At 39.3% G+C, this 16676-nt stretch overlaps 1 long non-coding RNA gene across 1 annotated transcript; it reads left to right on the forward strand.

The window, feature by feature from the left end:
• The first annotated feature begins 4868 nt into the window (after window positions 1-4868).
• On the forward strand, window positions 4869-12112 carry LOC128318729 (uncharacterized). The gene is made up of 3 exons (XR_008302194.1): window positions 4869-4945; window positions 5508-5719; window positions 10975-12112. It is a non-coding gene; the product is annotated as an uncharacterized LOC128318729 (long non-coding RNA).
• Window positions 12113-16676: the final 4564 nt, after the last annotated feature.

Here is a 16676-nt window from a genome sequence, read left to right on the forward strand (position 1 = left end):
CATTACGTGGGCCCTGCGCCGTCCAAACTCCTGCATCACCGAACTAATCACATTTTTAAGCATTTCAATCAACATTTACTCTCTATAATACTGACATCTGCACACTGTTAAACATCAACTCACACTATTTTAACAAATAATTAAAAGGCATACCTGGAAAAGGGGAGAGAATTAATCAGTCACACTCCACGAAGCTTCTCCACTGCGAACTTTATGCGTAATGGAGAAACACTGCGAGTTCTCCCCCTAGTGTTTGACAAGGCAGCAGTAATCGATTGCACAACTTGTTGGACTGAACTAATTGATTACAGATTAACCAAAACTACTTAGATAACATATTTACATTTGATGAACCTTTTTAAATGGATTCAAAATAGCCTGAATATAGAATTCTTTCAATGTTTTACAGATTTATGAATCTCAATATAATTATACAAACATATGTTTCACTCTGTCACACAATCACCCATATATACATTAAAAATACTATAAAGTGACAATTTTCATTGCAGCCATCACATGCTCCGATTGTTGCTAACACTAGCTAACTAGTTTATTGGTGTTCTCTTCATTATCATCTGTGATTTAAACGAACTAGCCAGGTGTGAAAAATATAGCTAGCTATTTACTGCTTAACTTAATATGGAATATACCGTTAATAGATGGTTCATATCCACTGTCACTCAGGCATTTCAGTACCTAAACAATGTTCAAAGTGGCAACCTGAACGCTACCTTTCATTACCTGACATGACAACACAGTAGTTGTGAGAAAGGTCTCAATTGTTGAGAGAAAAATAGACTAATACAGAACTTTTACAGCCGTGTCTGTCAGTGTGATGCATAATGATTGACTGTAATGGAGCCTCTGTATCCGGCTACTCAGTGTTAGGCAAAGGCAATCGAGCCTGTGTGTTGTGCTGTTTTACATCTCCTACCATCAAATGCCTCCCTCTCTCAGGAGCATGTGTTCCTATATCACTATATTAACAGAACACTGGGAAGGAAATTGTGGATTTAAATCAGATTTTAAAAAATTCGTCTTCTAACTCCTGTGTGTGCTTTAGCGCGAGTCTGCAGTGAGAGTGTGGGGGAATGAATGAGTTAGAACGTGGCCTGATACCTATTTGTGGCTGTTATATTAACTCTCTCTCTCTTTCTCTCTGTCTATCTCAGCATGTGTGTGTGTCTGTTTTGGTTAAAGTGGGTTAAAAGATGATGTATACACTGAAATGATTCAGCGGTGCAGTAAATATGATGGTGCTGCACATAAGTGATTTTTTTTGTTTCTTTCTAATACAGTATGTTTAGTAGCAAAGTTAAAATTAAAACAGTCTGGGGGTTTTTCAGTGTTATGAAAGCGTTGTTGTCAGTAGTTCTTGTTTTGTGTTGGCTTTAAGGCCTAGAGCTATTGTGTTATGAAATGTTTGAAAATATCAAGTGTTTCTGTAATGTTTCCTTAGTTCACCCTTGTAGTTTTATAAATTGTAACTCAAAAGGGAACTCATCCTCATCTGGGTGACACTGGACAGTGTGACTAGAAACAATTTCTCTTCTATAACTGTACTATATTATATATATAACTGTACTATACTATATAGTCAAAAAGTGCTAAGTGAGTATGAACATAATTAGAGTTTTAACTTTAAGTCTATCGCATCAAACTCGAGCATTGGATTAAATATTATAATTTTACACTTAGTCCTACACCCTCTTTGTGTTTCTCAGTCACTCATTTCTCCCGAATCCAACACTTCAACTACGAGAACTGACTGTCCACGTCTAATATAATATTCCACAGCATGACATGCGCCGCTGTTACGAGATAATCAACGTTATTGGCTTCATCTGTGAGTGACTTAATGTTTGGGCTCATCGGTGTATATGTTCACCAGGTTTTTGTGGCTAAATTCAGTTTTTTCTCTCCATCTGCTAATTTTTTTTTTCATTAGCAATACTGACACCTCTGTTAACATGATTTCATAGCTATCAATTATTTTTAATAGCTATCAATTAAGAGAAGTCTTTTTACTTACTTAATTACTTAATACTTAATTAATGACTTAATTACTTACAGGCTACTCACCCACACTATGTGAGTAATGTATGTGTGTATGTGAGTAAAAAAGTGAACCACAGTTACTATAGCTGAGAGCTAAAGTGTGTGTAACAACTCAAAGATCACTTTTTTTTTTTTTTGGAAAGAGGTAGAACTTTATCCTGATCTCCATAAGATTTATGTAGTTAGCTTAGTAACCTGTAATGTTCAGATTATCATCATTAGTGCTCTGTCTGGTGCTTGATAATTTTATTCAGTCTAAATTTTGTCTTTCTTCATTATTTTGTGCTTCAAATCATGTGATCCTGTGAGAACGCTATTAAATCCCTGTGTCCATATGTGGGCGTGGGACCACAATGGCCACAGCTGATACAAACTTGGAATAGAATCACTGTAGTGACTACGCCACCCTGAGAAACCCAGGAAATAACAGATCAAACAATTATAGCCGTATATTATATTATAGCCGTGTTGCTCCCCAATCACAAGCCTTGCAACTAAATGAAAGAAGACAAGCATCAATGTAAATTCCCAAAATGTTCATAATGATTGCAAGGAAAAAGCATTTAAACAACACATTTAAAATCCAATACGACAAGAAAATAACATTAACAATGATTAAAAACTCTCTACAACTTTACTATGATTTCACAATATCAGCTGCTCAGGTAGTTCCAGCTGTGCCCAACCTACCTGTGGAGGGGTCTATGCTAGGGGGCAATCTAGCAATTCATACCTACTCAATTTTGTGAGGACACACACCAATACCAAATTCCACTTCCCACTGATCACACCATGTACTAACGACAACAACACATAATCACGCAATACTGTCACCCCAGGAACTGCAGAACGGAATCCTCCACATTCGCTAGGACACCAACTGGGTGATGTTCCTGGAACAATCAAACAACAATTACAAATTTGATAATTCCAGTTAGCAAGATAATAAAAGAAAATACTTTTCCTTTCTCCTACTGGGAGAAGCCCAAACAGTCAGTCAAAAGAGAAATATGGAAATTGCTAAAGAAAAGTATTTAAAAAAATACAAAAACAGAAAACAAACAAATGCTACTGATAGAGTTCAAGAGCTACCACAGGAGATTGACTGGGCCACAAGCCTAACGCCATGAATGTAGCTGCCGACAGTGCAACTCAACCGGGGACGAACATGGTGAACACAAACATGGTCACTCACACCCAATCCACAACACCACAGTGAAGAAATCATGCACAAAGCAGCAGAGCAGGTGTGGCTGAAGCAGGTGAAATCCAATGCAGAAAAGCCGCATCAGACAAAACATCAGTGAAACAGCCAAGCAGCTACCAGCCACACGAGGAAGCAGGGAAGCAGCAGAGTGTCAGAGCAGCCTCTACAAAAAAGAAAATTGTTAATTATAATTAAGAAACCATACCTGATCTGAAGCATTACACAGATTAACTGGTACTGCTTAATCACACCACCACCACTTGCAGGATGGGAAGTGGTAGCTCAGTGGTTAAGCTGTTGGACTTCTGATAGTCAGGTTGAGAGTTCAAATCCCAGCACCACCAAGCTGCCCCTGCTGGGCCCTTGAGCAAGGCCCTTAACCCGCAACTTTCTCCTACCAACTAGGAAGGATGCTGCGTACCACGTTGCACGTCACTGCCAAACAGCATGCAGGTAATCTACACACCTGTGTCTATAAGCCCCATTTACATAATCACTCTTAAAGGGATAGTACTACTACACATAGTAAAGGTTATCAGGGATTTAGTTTAGCTAGTTAACTATGTGATAAATCCAAATGAATAAATAAATAATATGTTATTATAAAACAGAAAATAAACTACTGAAATCAGTAAGAATAACCATCAGTCTTCATCAGCGTGACTATGAGATGAACACAGGCGTCTCCTGCATGTGTTAAATCTCTCATTTAGAGCAGCCACGTTGCTGTCAGCTCTCAGCTCGTCTCAGCACAGTGGACAGAGAGACGATCTCTACTACACAGCTGTTGGACTGGAGGACTCGCTCCAGTGTGTGTCACTGTGCTGTATCACATCGTCCCCCTCAGCACCTGCAGTAGGTCCCAGCTGCAGCAGTCACACTCACCCAGGTTTTTGTACGACGCTCTAACACTGTGTGAACATCCAGTTACTGACATTAGGTACATACTGACAGTAATAATCTCCAGCATCTTCAGCCTGGACTCCTCTGATGGTCAGAGTGAAATCAGATCCAGATCCACTGCCACTGAAACGATCAGGAATACCTGATGCTCTACTGCTAGCATAATAGATCAGGAGTTTAGGAGCTTCTCCAGGTTTCTGCTGATACCAGGAGAAACAATAACCACCACTATTGTAAACATCAGGACTGGTTTTACAGCTGATGGTGAGTGTGTCTCCTGGAGAAACAGATTTCACTGCAGGACTCTGAGTCACAGTCACCTGACCTCTGGATCCTGAAAAAAATAAGAAGAATAAATCCGTTCCCTACATTAATAATGATGTGGAGTTTGAAGTTCATCTAGTCGGCCTACTTCACATGGATTTGTCAGCTGAACAGTAGAAGATAAAACATTGTGTTACCTCGAGCGCAGAGGGCCAGTGTGCAGATGAAGACGCTGATCAAACTCATGGTTGCTGTGGGTGAAGTCGCTGAGCAGCAGCTCTCAGTCATGAAGTGTTAAAGTCACAGGGCTATAAACACTCGCAGAGCGCTGAAGCATGAGCTGCTAATGCAAAGTGGAACCTCTCTCTATGGAAACGTGTGTGTGTGTGTGTGTGTGTGTGTGTGTGTGTTTGTGGGGTCACTGTAGTGTAAAAGAGGTTTTTGTATGACGGCTTCATTAGAATGTATCACTGTGGTTCCCTTTCGGTGGAGGAACCAAACTCATCATCAGTAAGTCATTTTAGTTCTTCTAAAACTCTAAAAAGTTATTTACTTCTGTTTACCCATGACATTAATAAATAATTAAAATGAAATATAATGTGTGTAGTTATGAGTAATATGTTTGGGGTAACTCTAAACCTTAAAGTAGTAAAATAAATAATAAATGAGTGAATACTGAACATTTAATAAATATCCAGTGTGTTTGTGTTGGTGAGTGGAAACCTGGTCACTGGTTCATATCTGAAGTATTGTGTAAATTGTTCTAAAGTCTCTGTGCTGATGGAAAATACAGACGAATGCTGCTGTGTGTTTGTGTTAAACAATGAACATTTCTGGAATCAGATCCATTTACTGCTATCACACAGGGAGCGCTTTATACGACACATCAGTAAGAACTAACACAGAATAAAGCTGATCAAAGTCCGAGTGGCTCCACAATATAACGAGTAACTAGTAAATGTTCTCCTGCTGAGTAGTTCTACTGAACTGCAGTAATGTGAATAAGCAGTAATGAGTAAATGTTGTGTAAGCGTGTGTAAATGTGTGTTTATTGTGTGTTTGTGGTCTCCAGCCGGTCCCGCGGTGAAGCCCTCCGTGTCTCTGCTCCCTCCCTCCTCTCTGCAGCTGTCTGAGGGATCGGCCTCGCTGCTCTGCCTGCTGTCTGCCTACTCTCCACAGGGGGCGCTGGTGAGCTGGACAGTGGACGGCTCCCAGGTGAAGGACGGGGTTCTGACCAGCGCAGAAGAACAGAAGAAGGACGGTTACACACGCAGCAGTCTTCATGTAAATCTCTCTCTCACTTCACTGATCTTTCAGTTTTGCTGGGTAAAGCTGCTTTTATACAGCTTGGTGCATTCTTCACTTGCTTAAGTGTTATAACTATTCAATTTTCATATTATAGTTAGTGTTTGAATTAAAGATACTGCCCATGTCCCCCTGAAACCTACCTTGTGGACCTTCTAGAATAGTAAATACTTTTAAATCTAAGGTGTGGTTATTTAAGACATAGATAATGACAACTATAATAATAATGTTTGAATAAATAAATCTATGCTAATCAGCATGTTTAACATCTTTAGGCTGAGATTAATATGTGTCCCAGAATAATAGGCATAAAATGTAAAAGTTAACATGGCAAGGTGCATATATTATGATTAAGATAAATTTTAAATGAAATGAAAATGATCTGAGATAGCTTCAGACTGTGGAAATGTGTCTATATTTAATCTGAATGTTAGTATTAAATTAAGAGTGTGACCACCACTACAGGTGGGTTCTATTACATTCTGATTAACCCCTACTGAATCTAGAATGGACACAACTGCTGTTCTCAGAGGGTCATCTGGATTATCAAAATGAATATTTAAGTCTCCAGCAATTAATGCTTTGTCTAAAGAAACAACCAGGTTTGAGATGAAATCTGCAAATTCACAATGGAATTGTGAATATGGTCCTGGGGGTCTGTAAATAATAATTAACATATTTTTTGTGGCTATGTATATTATGTTAGTATAAAGAACTTCAGTTGTGTTTAATTTATGTCCAGGTTTTTGTGTGACACCTAGATTATCATTATAAATAACTGTGACACCTCCTCCTTTGCCAGTTAGACGGGGCTGATTTATGTAACTGTATCCAGGAGGACTAGCTTCATTTAATACTACATACTCATTTGGTTTAATCCACATTTCTGTTAAACTGTAACGTAGGAGGTCGACAACAGAGTTGGGGATCCAAATGCAAGGCTTTATTTACAAATGTGGTCAAAAGAGGCAGGGTCGAGCACCAGCAAACAGTATAATCCAAGGCAGAAGCAAAAGAGTAATCCAGAACACAGGCAATGGTCAGGGCAGGCAGCAAACAATCAAAAACATGGAAAACAGTCCAAGGGTCAAAAACACAGGTAAACTAGGAAACTAGGGATGGGTATACACACAATGCCAATAAGCCAACTCTTATACAGGACCGGGAGAACACATGACAAAACCAACCAATGAGAACAAGACACATCTAACTAAGGAACCAATCCGAACATAACACACCAACAAGGGTAGCACATGGTGAGATCACATGAGGGGCAAAGAACACATGGGAAATGGAGTCCAGAAGACAAGGGCAAGAGTCCGGGGTGGAATGCCCTCTAGTGGAGTCAGTGGGCACTCCAGCTGGTGATTGTAACAAACACAGTACATTAAACTACTGATCAGTAATGGTTTCATTAACAATAAGCGTTTTAGACGTAAGAGATCTAATATTCAACAGTCCTAGCTTCACATCAACGGTGCTGGCTACGCATTTGGTTTGATTTAATTATATGTTAATTAGGTTACTAAAACAAACTTTGAGTATTTCTACATTTTTGTTTAGCTCAGGGAACAGACACAGTCTCAATATGGTGGAACCGTATTGAGTGACAACTCAATGCAGCTAGCAGACGGTCGGTTTAGCCTGCTTGTCTACTCCCTGGCCTTGGCTCTGGATTGTCACCGATTAACTAGGCCTGTTCTGAGACTATGTGCTATGCTGCAAGAAATGAGAGCAGCACCTTTCCGGGTGAGATGGATACCGTCCCGCCCTAACAGGCCAGCCTTGCCCTCAAAGTTAGTCCAATTATCTATAAAGCCCACATTGTTTTCAGAACACCACCTGGACATCCAGCAGTTCAGCGACCATAACCTGCTGTAAGCTACATCGCCACACCGCATTGGGATGGGGCCAGAGCATACTACAGCATCGGACATCGCCTTCGCTAATTTACACACCTCTACAATGTTACTCTTAGTAACCTCTGACTGACGAAGGCGTATATAATTAGCTTCTACATGAATAACTATCTTTGTGAACCTGTGCTTGCCTAAGACCCTAAGATTACCTGCTATGTCCTGCGCCCTGGCTCCCGGTATAGACCTAACTAGTGCTGCTGGTGCACCTAAAGGCCTAGCTAATTTCACATGCCTTAACATGGAGTCTCCTATAACCAGAGCTCTTTCAGGTTTCTCAGCAGGTGCTTCACTGAGGAGAGCAAACCGGTTAGACACGTGAAGCGGAGAGGAGTGGTGCTCCTGTGGGCGAGCCTTAGCGTTAACTTTGGCTTTGCAATTATGCCGCCGAGTCGTCACCCATTCACCCCGCTGTGAGGGCTCTAATGCCGGAGTTGGGGGATTACTAACTCCGCCTAAGATATCCAGACTTTCCTCTACAGAAACCACACTGCTCTCACTCTCACTAACCCTCTCTAGAGTCTGGATGCACACCTCTTATGCTGCAATCTTCTTCCAAAGCATTTGGGCCCTCACAACCAGACTGTGTAACAGTTTCTCCTCAATACTCAGACTCCTCAATACTCAGAGACTGGCCTAACAACACACACACACACACACACACAAACACACACACACACACACACACACACACACACACACACACACACACACACACACACATACTCAACTGAATACCATCCCATTCCCTTTGCAATTTTTGCACATTTCTGTATTTACTATCTGCATTTTTGCTGCTACTGTACTTATAAAATTATTGTATATAATTTCTCGTCATTATTGTACTCTCTACCTGGCTGCTACCTCAATAACTGCTATGTCCATATATAGTATAAGCTTATCTGCTGAATACTATGGTCATAGTTGTTTTACATTCACAACATTTTAAGGCTTCTTCTTTGTGGAAAAGAAAGGGGGTGGCATAAGCCCATACATAGATTACAGAGATTTAAATCAAATCATAGTCAAGTACCATTATCCTCTGCTCCTGGTACCAGCAGCCCTTGAACAACTACACAAAGCCAAAGTTTTCACCAAGCTTACAATCTGGTCCAAATTAGAGAAGGAGACAAGTGGAAAACTGCCTTCAGCACCACCTCTGGCCACTTTGAGTATTGTGTAACTGAAGATATGGACTATCTTCAGTGCCAGTGTTCCAATGCCTTATCAGTGATGTTCTGCTAGACATGCTGAGGAAATTTGTCATCACCTACAGTGACAATATTTTGATATATTCCCCTGACCAAGCCACCCATACCCAGCACGTCAAACAGGTACTGTCTCACCTTCTCACTAATCAGCTGTATGGCAAGGGATAGAAATGTGAATTTAATATGCACAAGGTGACATTCCTAGGATACATTATTTGGCCATACCGGGTGCTCATGGAGCAAGATTATGAGTATTAGAAGTATTAGCAGTCACCAAGTTGCCAGTTTCCTCCACAATAAAGGAACTGCAATGCTTCCTGGGCTTCACAAACTTTTATCGTTGTTTCGTCCATGGGTTCAGCATCATAGCTTTGCCACTGACCACCTTGCTAAAAAAGGGAAGCAAATGGCTGCAGTGGACCCCGTCAGCTTAACAAGCCTACACAAAGCTCAAATAAACATTCACCTCCGTTCCAATCTTGAAACACCCTGACCCACCTAAACCTTTGTTGTGGTGGTAGATGCCTCAGAGATGGGAGTCGGGGCTGTACTCCCTCAGCGGTTCGGAGTGAAACCAAAGCTCTACCCAATGGCCTTTTACTCCAGGAAGCTAACACCTGCCGAATGAAACTATGACATGTGCAACAGAGAGCTTCTTGCTGTCAAACTAGCCCTGGAAGAATTGCACCACTGGTTAGAGGGGGCCCTGTACCTGTTCATTATCTATACTGAGCAAAAGAACCTTGAGTACATTAAAACTGCCAAAAGACTGAACTCTCATCAAGCACGCTGGACGCTTTTCTTTGCATGCTTTAATTTCACCCTCTCTTACTGTCCCAGTTCCAAGAATGTAAAGGCCAACTCATTGTTCCATCTGTACCCCGCTCTGCCTCGTGACGCCTCAGAGGAATGTATCCTCCCTTTTCATAGGACTAACCTGGGATCTCAACAAAGAGACTGAAAATGCAGCAGGAGGGAGGATTCTTAGACAATGCCCAGTGGGGATGAATGCCCAGTGGGGACAGCTGGTACCAATGAACCAAACAAGTGTGGAAACAGGCTCACCAGCACCTAGAAAAATTTGGCCCAGAGCATTAAGAAATTCAAAGACAGACACTGGGGGAGACACCTGTCTATGAGCCAGGGGATCAGGTGTGGCTCTCCACCAGGGATCTGTGCATCACAGAGGGCTGCAGGGAGCTGGCATACCGCTACATCGATCTTGCAATGTATCAACGACGTCACCTACAAGCTGGAACTGCCACGCCATAGCCACATTGCTCCCTCATTTCACATCTCCCAACTCAAACCAGTCAAGCCAGGACCCCTCACAGAAGGCATTCTACCCCCATAAAATCTTGGACTCACGATGCAGACAGAGAGTAAATTTCAGTATATCAGACTGGGAGGGCTGCAGACCTGAGGAGAGATGTTGGGGTCCAGCTCATGATATATTCGACCCACTGCAAAAAATAACCGTCTAAATATAAGAAACAAATGCATGATTTAAGAAGATACAGACTAGAAACAAGTCAAATTATCTGCCAGTGCAGTAAGATATTTACATTTGGTAAGATTTCTTGAAATAAGAAAACTAGGCTTTAGAAAAGAACAAAATGTCTTTAAATAAGCATTAAAACACTTATTCCAAGCAGTGTATAAAACTAGCTTTTTAATTAATTTTTTAAACAGTTTGCTTATCTTAGTTTGTGTGAAAATATCTTCAAACCAGAGCTACCAGAGCTAAAAGTCCTAAGTGTGATTATTGAGCATTTTGTACCGGGCAACCTTAAAACCAGTTATTACAGCTAAAACAAAGTCTTAAAAGATACAAGGCTGGCCTCAAATGATGCCTGCGATGGTAAATAAGCTTAATTTGCAGGTAAAATAACTAACTTTAAGCTTTGCTAACTAAGTAAGAAAAAAAAGATAAATAATCTTAAAACAATCATAATAATCTTACACAATCTGCTCTTGCATAGTATTTTATTCTTAAAATAAGATCAATAAGATTTTATGGCTAGAAATAAGATTGTAAGTTTTGACTAGATGAGGAGTTTTTGCAGTGTATGCCAAGATTTTCATGCACACCACACATATCTCTCAGCTCCACGGCCCAGGGGGAGGACAAAGAAGAAGTCTGCTCCCGGTCCTAGCGCTTCGGGGAGGTTTCTGACATGTCTATGCTGGAATCAGCGTCGATCTACAGCTCTCACAGCACAGCACAGCCTACAAACATGGCCGGCAAAAAGGACTATACCACACCACCATCTCAAACACTCTCACGTTCAAGTTCACTCAGTTACTGATTGCACACACCTGAACTCAATCGCAGTCACACACACACTCACAGTATTAAAGGACTCTTCTCCCACATGCAATTTGTGAAGTATATGCTCTGTGTTGCCAGTCGTTACCAAGCCTTTGATTATTGATTGCTATGCTGGTTTTGATATTGTTCCTGGTTGCTTCAACTTGCTCTTGTCTGCCCTTGTTTATTCTGTTTGTTGATCACCTGACATTTGTCTTCTCCTCAACCCTGCTTTTGAATCTCATTCTTGTTTTGATTGCCTGGATTATTAAAAACCTGTCAACCTGCATTACCATCCTCACCTGCTTACCTGACCAACTAAATGTACTTTGTTATTTTGAGAATTATTTTAGATTAGATGCCAATTCGACAGTCCACTGTAGAAGATTATGCTGGGAAAAGCATAGTACACTTTGATATTTAACACTCCGATGTCACTCTGTATGAAGTGTAGAGGTGTGTTTGCACAAGACTGCGTTTTAATCCCAGATGTTTCTGAAGGAATTCCTTCTGCAGTTATTTTCATCCTTTAAAGATAAATAAAATGTAAATAATACCGGTTTGGATTTCCATTGTGACCAGTGCTATACAATGCCTGCTCAATGAGGCCGGTGCAGAATATTTTTTGAACCGGAGATGAATGTGGCATTAAAATCTCTCAGCCACTGCTTTAGACATTACATCTTCCATTCATCATTAAGGTATAAGGCAATAATTAGTCATTTCAGCACATAAGTGTATTTTCAGAATGGTCATTATATAATGTAATATGATACATAGATTGTTTTATTACATTTATTGCACTAATGTATTTACTTTAGTTATTAACAATGCAACATGAAAAGCAGTGAAGCTGAATGTAATGTGTAGCCTGTATGTGGCTGATAAATGAAGTGCAGTTTGATGCATTCTTTGAAATAAAATATCTGAAAAATAATGATGTCCTGAAACAGTTTCTGCTTTAACTATTCATTAATCTTCTGAATTGCTGATTGACTAGTAAAATGTAATAGACCTGCACCTGTCAATTATAAACCAGAACTTAATTTGTTGCTGACAGATTTATGTTTGAGTCTCCTGCAGTAAACTTAGTATGTTAATATCACAGATTTCTCTGAAATACCCATTCAACTTCTAAATAAACTTCACAAAATAGTCCTGCAAATGTTTCTTTTGGAAATAGAAACTTCTAGAAAATCACATCATGCAACACTGAAAAAGAAAGACCTTAGGTTTTAAGTAGCATAACACAATGTGTAAGAACTCAGGCTATAATTATATAATCTGTAATTTGGATTAAGATATATGATTTAGATGTAAATCACCTCCATACTTATATTATTTAAATACAAGTATAATTTTTATACTGTATATTATTATATATGCAGAATTATATATATAGCCTATTTATTAGAGTTTTTGGCATTCTGTTAGCCATTGTCTATGTCTCCGGTATATTTTTACAAACTATGCAAAATCTCATATATATATATGATATTTTGCGTAGTTTATACTATATGTATGTGTGTGTGTGTGTGTGTGTGTGTGTGTGTGTGTGTGTGTCAACAGTTTTTGTTTAGAAACACATTGGAATATATATTTTTTCATATTATAATGTTTTGTATAATGTAAATTAATTTTTATTAAACCATTTAAATGGTATATAGAAAATGTCAAGATTCACATTACATGCAATATAAAAGTTTAAAAAAAAACATTTAAAGAATCTTCTAAATAATTTATGTATGAAAGTGTTAAGGAAATAAAAAGGAACCTGGGGTGCGTGTCATGTAATGTCCACAAGATGGCAACATTGCAGAGGAAAAGATGAGATGAAACGCTCGATCAAAGTGTTTTGTGGAAGGTTTTAGGATCTTGTGTGTCACCGCTTGCACTGAGCCATGCTAATCTTCTCTGTATGGATTTTAGTAGATGTGCCATTAAACCCAATCACTAGACCTTAACCCAGTTCAGCAGATTTCACCTCCTGAAGAGGAGACCTACAGGAGGAACCCCCAAAACTAACAACTACTGCGCTACAAGCCTGGGAAAGCATCACAAAAGAAGAATGCAACAGATTATCTGTTCCTATACTTTTGCTCACCAAAGGTGCCATGTTCTAAATTTAACACGTCTAGATGTAAATATCAGGAAATGTAAGCTGAAATTCTGATCGTCTCATATTCATCTTTTAATCTCAAACCCAAATGTCTTCAGTGTATAGCAAAAACAAAAGAATTGGGCTTGCTGTTCCAGTACTCAGAAGGAACTGAAAGATCTTGTTTGCACACACACACACATATATACAAGATGTAATCTTTAATATAAAATTGTAGTGTCAGACCCTGCCCAAAGCACCCAATACCACTTCCAAACTGACCCAAATCCACACTCCAAGCCACACCCCCAAGCCACCCAAAACCACACCCCCAAAATACTAAAAAAAAAAAAACCACACCCACAAAGCACCCAGTACCCCACCCCTAAACCACCCCAAAACCAAAATTATTATCTAAATGATTATTACTGAATTGAACTTTATCAAACACAAGGCTTTGGGATACATGTATGATATCTGTCCACCTTTCTCACATTCTCTCAGTCTCACTTCCTGTCTTTCACTTACTGCCTCTGCCCGTTCAGATCGTGACTCCAGATTTTTCAACATCGAGGCTTTCTGTCTTTATATAGTTCATTTCCCCAAAAGGCAAGTCACACCAGAGTAAGGAAATAGCACTGATCAGGCAGGAGGGAGCTGATCGCACCTCTTAATTGTGCCCCGATGCCAATTTCTGTTCAGAGCTTATTATCACACACACACACACACAGATAGATGACTCAAATAATTCAAGTGCAGAATACATTGTGAAAGGAAACAATTGATTCTTCCATGAAGTCAGTCGATCGATTGATAAATTTTGCTGCTCGATTGATCAAGAAATTTTTTTATCAGTTTGTATTTTCTAGAATGAAGTTAAAATAAATCTATTCTAGAGTATTTTGAAAAGCACAAATGTTGACCTACATTGAATAACTAATTAATGTTTTTCATCAACCCCCCATTTGTTACCTTCAGGAAGAAATCCAATCCAAAGTCAATAAATATGCAAACACGCCCCAACCGACATGCCACGCCCCCCTTCCCAGATAAACCCGGGCAGTGTTTGCATACTGAAACCTGATTGGCTCTCTTAAGTTTGATGCGTGTGCTCCTGGTAGATTTGATTATTTTCCTATAACAATATATGCATTCCTTTTATACCACAGCAATCTGTCAACAATTACAATATTTTATTTATTAAAGAATGGCATGTCATAATCTTTATCCCTTTATAGTTACAGTTATTGTTGTAGAATGTTTGCAAAACTAATTAGTTCCTGTTCTCACTTATGTTATAGCAGCTATAAAGAGTCGTTCCCTCACCAGCCTCTCTTTATTCTCTCTCTTGAAGTTAATAAGACAAAAAAATCGCAGCTTGTCATGTTACTGAGAAACCACAAAGCGTAAACTCCTCTGTCCTGAAGGTGTCGGAAAACTTGGTTACAGTTTTACCTCTGACTGTTACAAAGCGCTGACACTGGAGACTCCTTCATTAAATGTTACATAAACATCTCCTTACAGAAAACTTCACCACAATTACACGCGTTTTTAATTTATTATTAGCATCTATTATTAGTCCCTGTGAATGAGCTGTTATTATAGAAATGATGATGTATTAGAGCGAGCGCATTAATATAAACCTGTGATTTGCAGCTGCGCTACTGTCAGAGCTGCTGTTCTAGAGAATTAATCAACACCTTCTGAACAATAACAATCCAGAATTCAGCAGCGCTGTGGGATAATCAACAAATAACTTAGATTCTGATGTATCTTAAAATAACAATTTATTATAATATTTAATTTTAGAATATTTTACAAAGATTAGGTTTCCAGTATAATACCCAACAGCTGAGATTTTTCAGAACAAGTTTTTTTTTTTTCAAATAGAAGACACAATTACCATCTTAAAAAAAAAACAATAATTAAAAACAAAAATAAAAGATACACTATAGTTGGCAGACTGTGGTGAGATATAAATATATATAAAAAGACACAAAATCCTCTCATGACAGTGAAATCAAGGGCAAATATTTGTGTACTTTTATAGATATTTTATAGATTTGATTATTATTTAATTGCTATTTACTATTTATATGCATTTGTTATTTATTATTTTTGGCATGGTTAGTCCATCACAAAGCTGTCACGCAGAGGTCACAGAATCCAAAATCAGCATAAAGCAGACCTCCATTATTTTATGCTGCACCCTGACAATGCCTGGACTCGATCCATCACTGGAAATATCTTCTAGAAAATGTTGCACACTGTATACTGTAGGTTTGTTTTTTCAGATTCTGTATGTGGTGAAAATGGCATCCTGACGCGGTGTGAAACAATGGAACAGAGAACGGGATTCACAGCTTGACGGCCGAAGCCAAGTGTGTGTTTCTGTATTAAAGTCAGTGTGCATGAACACTGAGCACCGAGCTAACACGGCTTTTTAAACACTGTAAATGGCATATTGTTTAAGTTTTTATGGCACGTTTTCCTCTGCCAATACTGAAACATGGAGAAAGTGAAAATTTATTTTAATACCACACTTGTTATTCAATATTTCATTTATATTCTGATGAGAACAGCCTGAAGAGTGTTAAACATCAAGGAGATCACAATTGGTATTTAATATTCAGGTTTTGTTTCTCTGGATTCTTAGTAAATTTAAAATTTACACAAGAGAAAAGTTATTTTCTAGAAACGTTCAATCTTCTGTTAACAATCTTTTAATTAACATTAGCTAGATTCTTATGTGTGTGTTGGAGGGTATAAATGCAGGTGTGTGTCTATCTCAATAGTTTTTACAGTAGATGTTTCACAGGATGATGACTATTGAGCATGTCATTTCCAGTCCCCATGAGAGTGAGAGACAGAAAAGAGACTTCCCTTTGAGGATGGAGAGAGCATGTTTTCTCTCTTTTCTAATGACTTAGTTGTTAGGAGAAAGATAGATGAAGAAAAAATTATGGAAAAGATGGAAGCATAGGGTCTACAGCAGAACCTGGACCTACTATTCCTCATTGAACAGGGTCTACAGCAGAACCTGGACTTGCTGTCCCCCACTAAACACAGTCTATAACAGAACCTGGACCTGCTGTCCCATACTGAACAGGGTCTATAACAGAACCTGGACCTGCTGTCCCCCACTGAACAGGGTCTACAGCAGAATCTGGACCTGCTGTCCCATACTGAACAGGGTCTATAACAGAACCTGGACCTGCTGTCCCCCACTGAACAGGGTCTACAGCAGAATCTGGACCTGCTGTCCCATACTAAACATGGTCTACAGCAGAATCTGGACCTGCTGTGCCATACTGAACAGGGTCTACAGCAGAACCTGGATCTGCTGTCCCATACTGAACAGGGTCTATAACAGAACCTGGACCTGCTGTCCCCACTGAAC

Source organism: Pangasianodon hypophthalmus, chromosome 9, assembly GCF_027358585.1.
Source record: "Pangasianodon hypophthalmus isolate fPanHyp1 chromosome 9, fPanHyp1.pri, whole genome shotgun sequence".
Lineage (NCBI taxonomy): Eukaryota > Metazoa > Chordata > Actinopteri > Siluriformes > Pangasiidae > Pangasianodon > Pangasianodon hypophthalmus.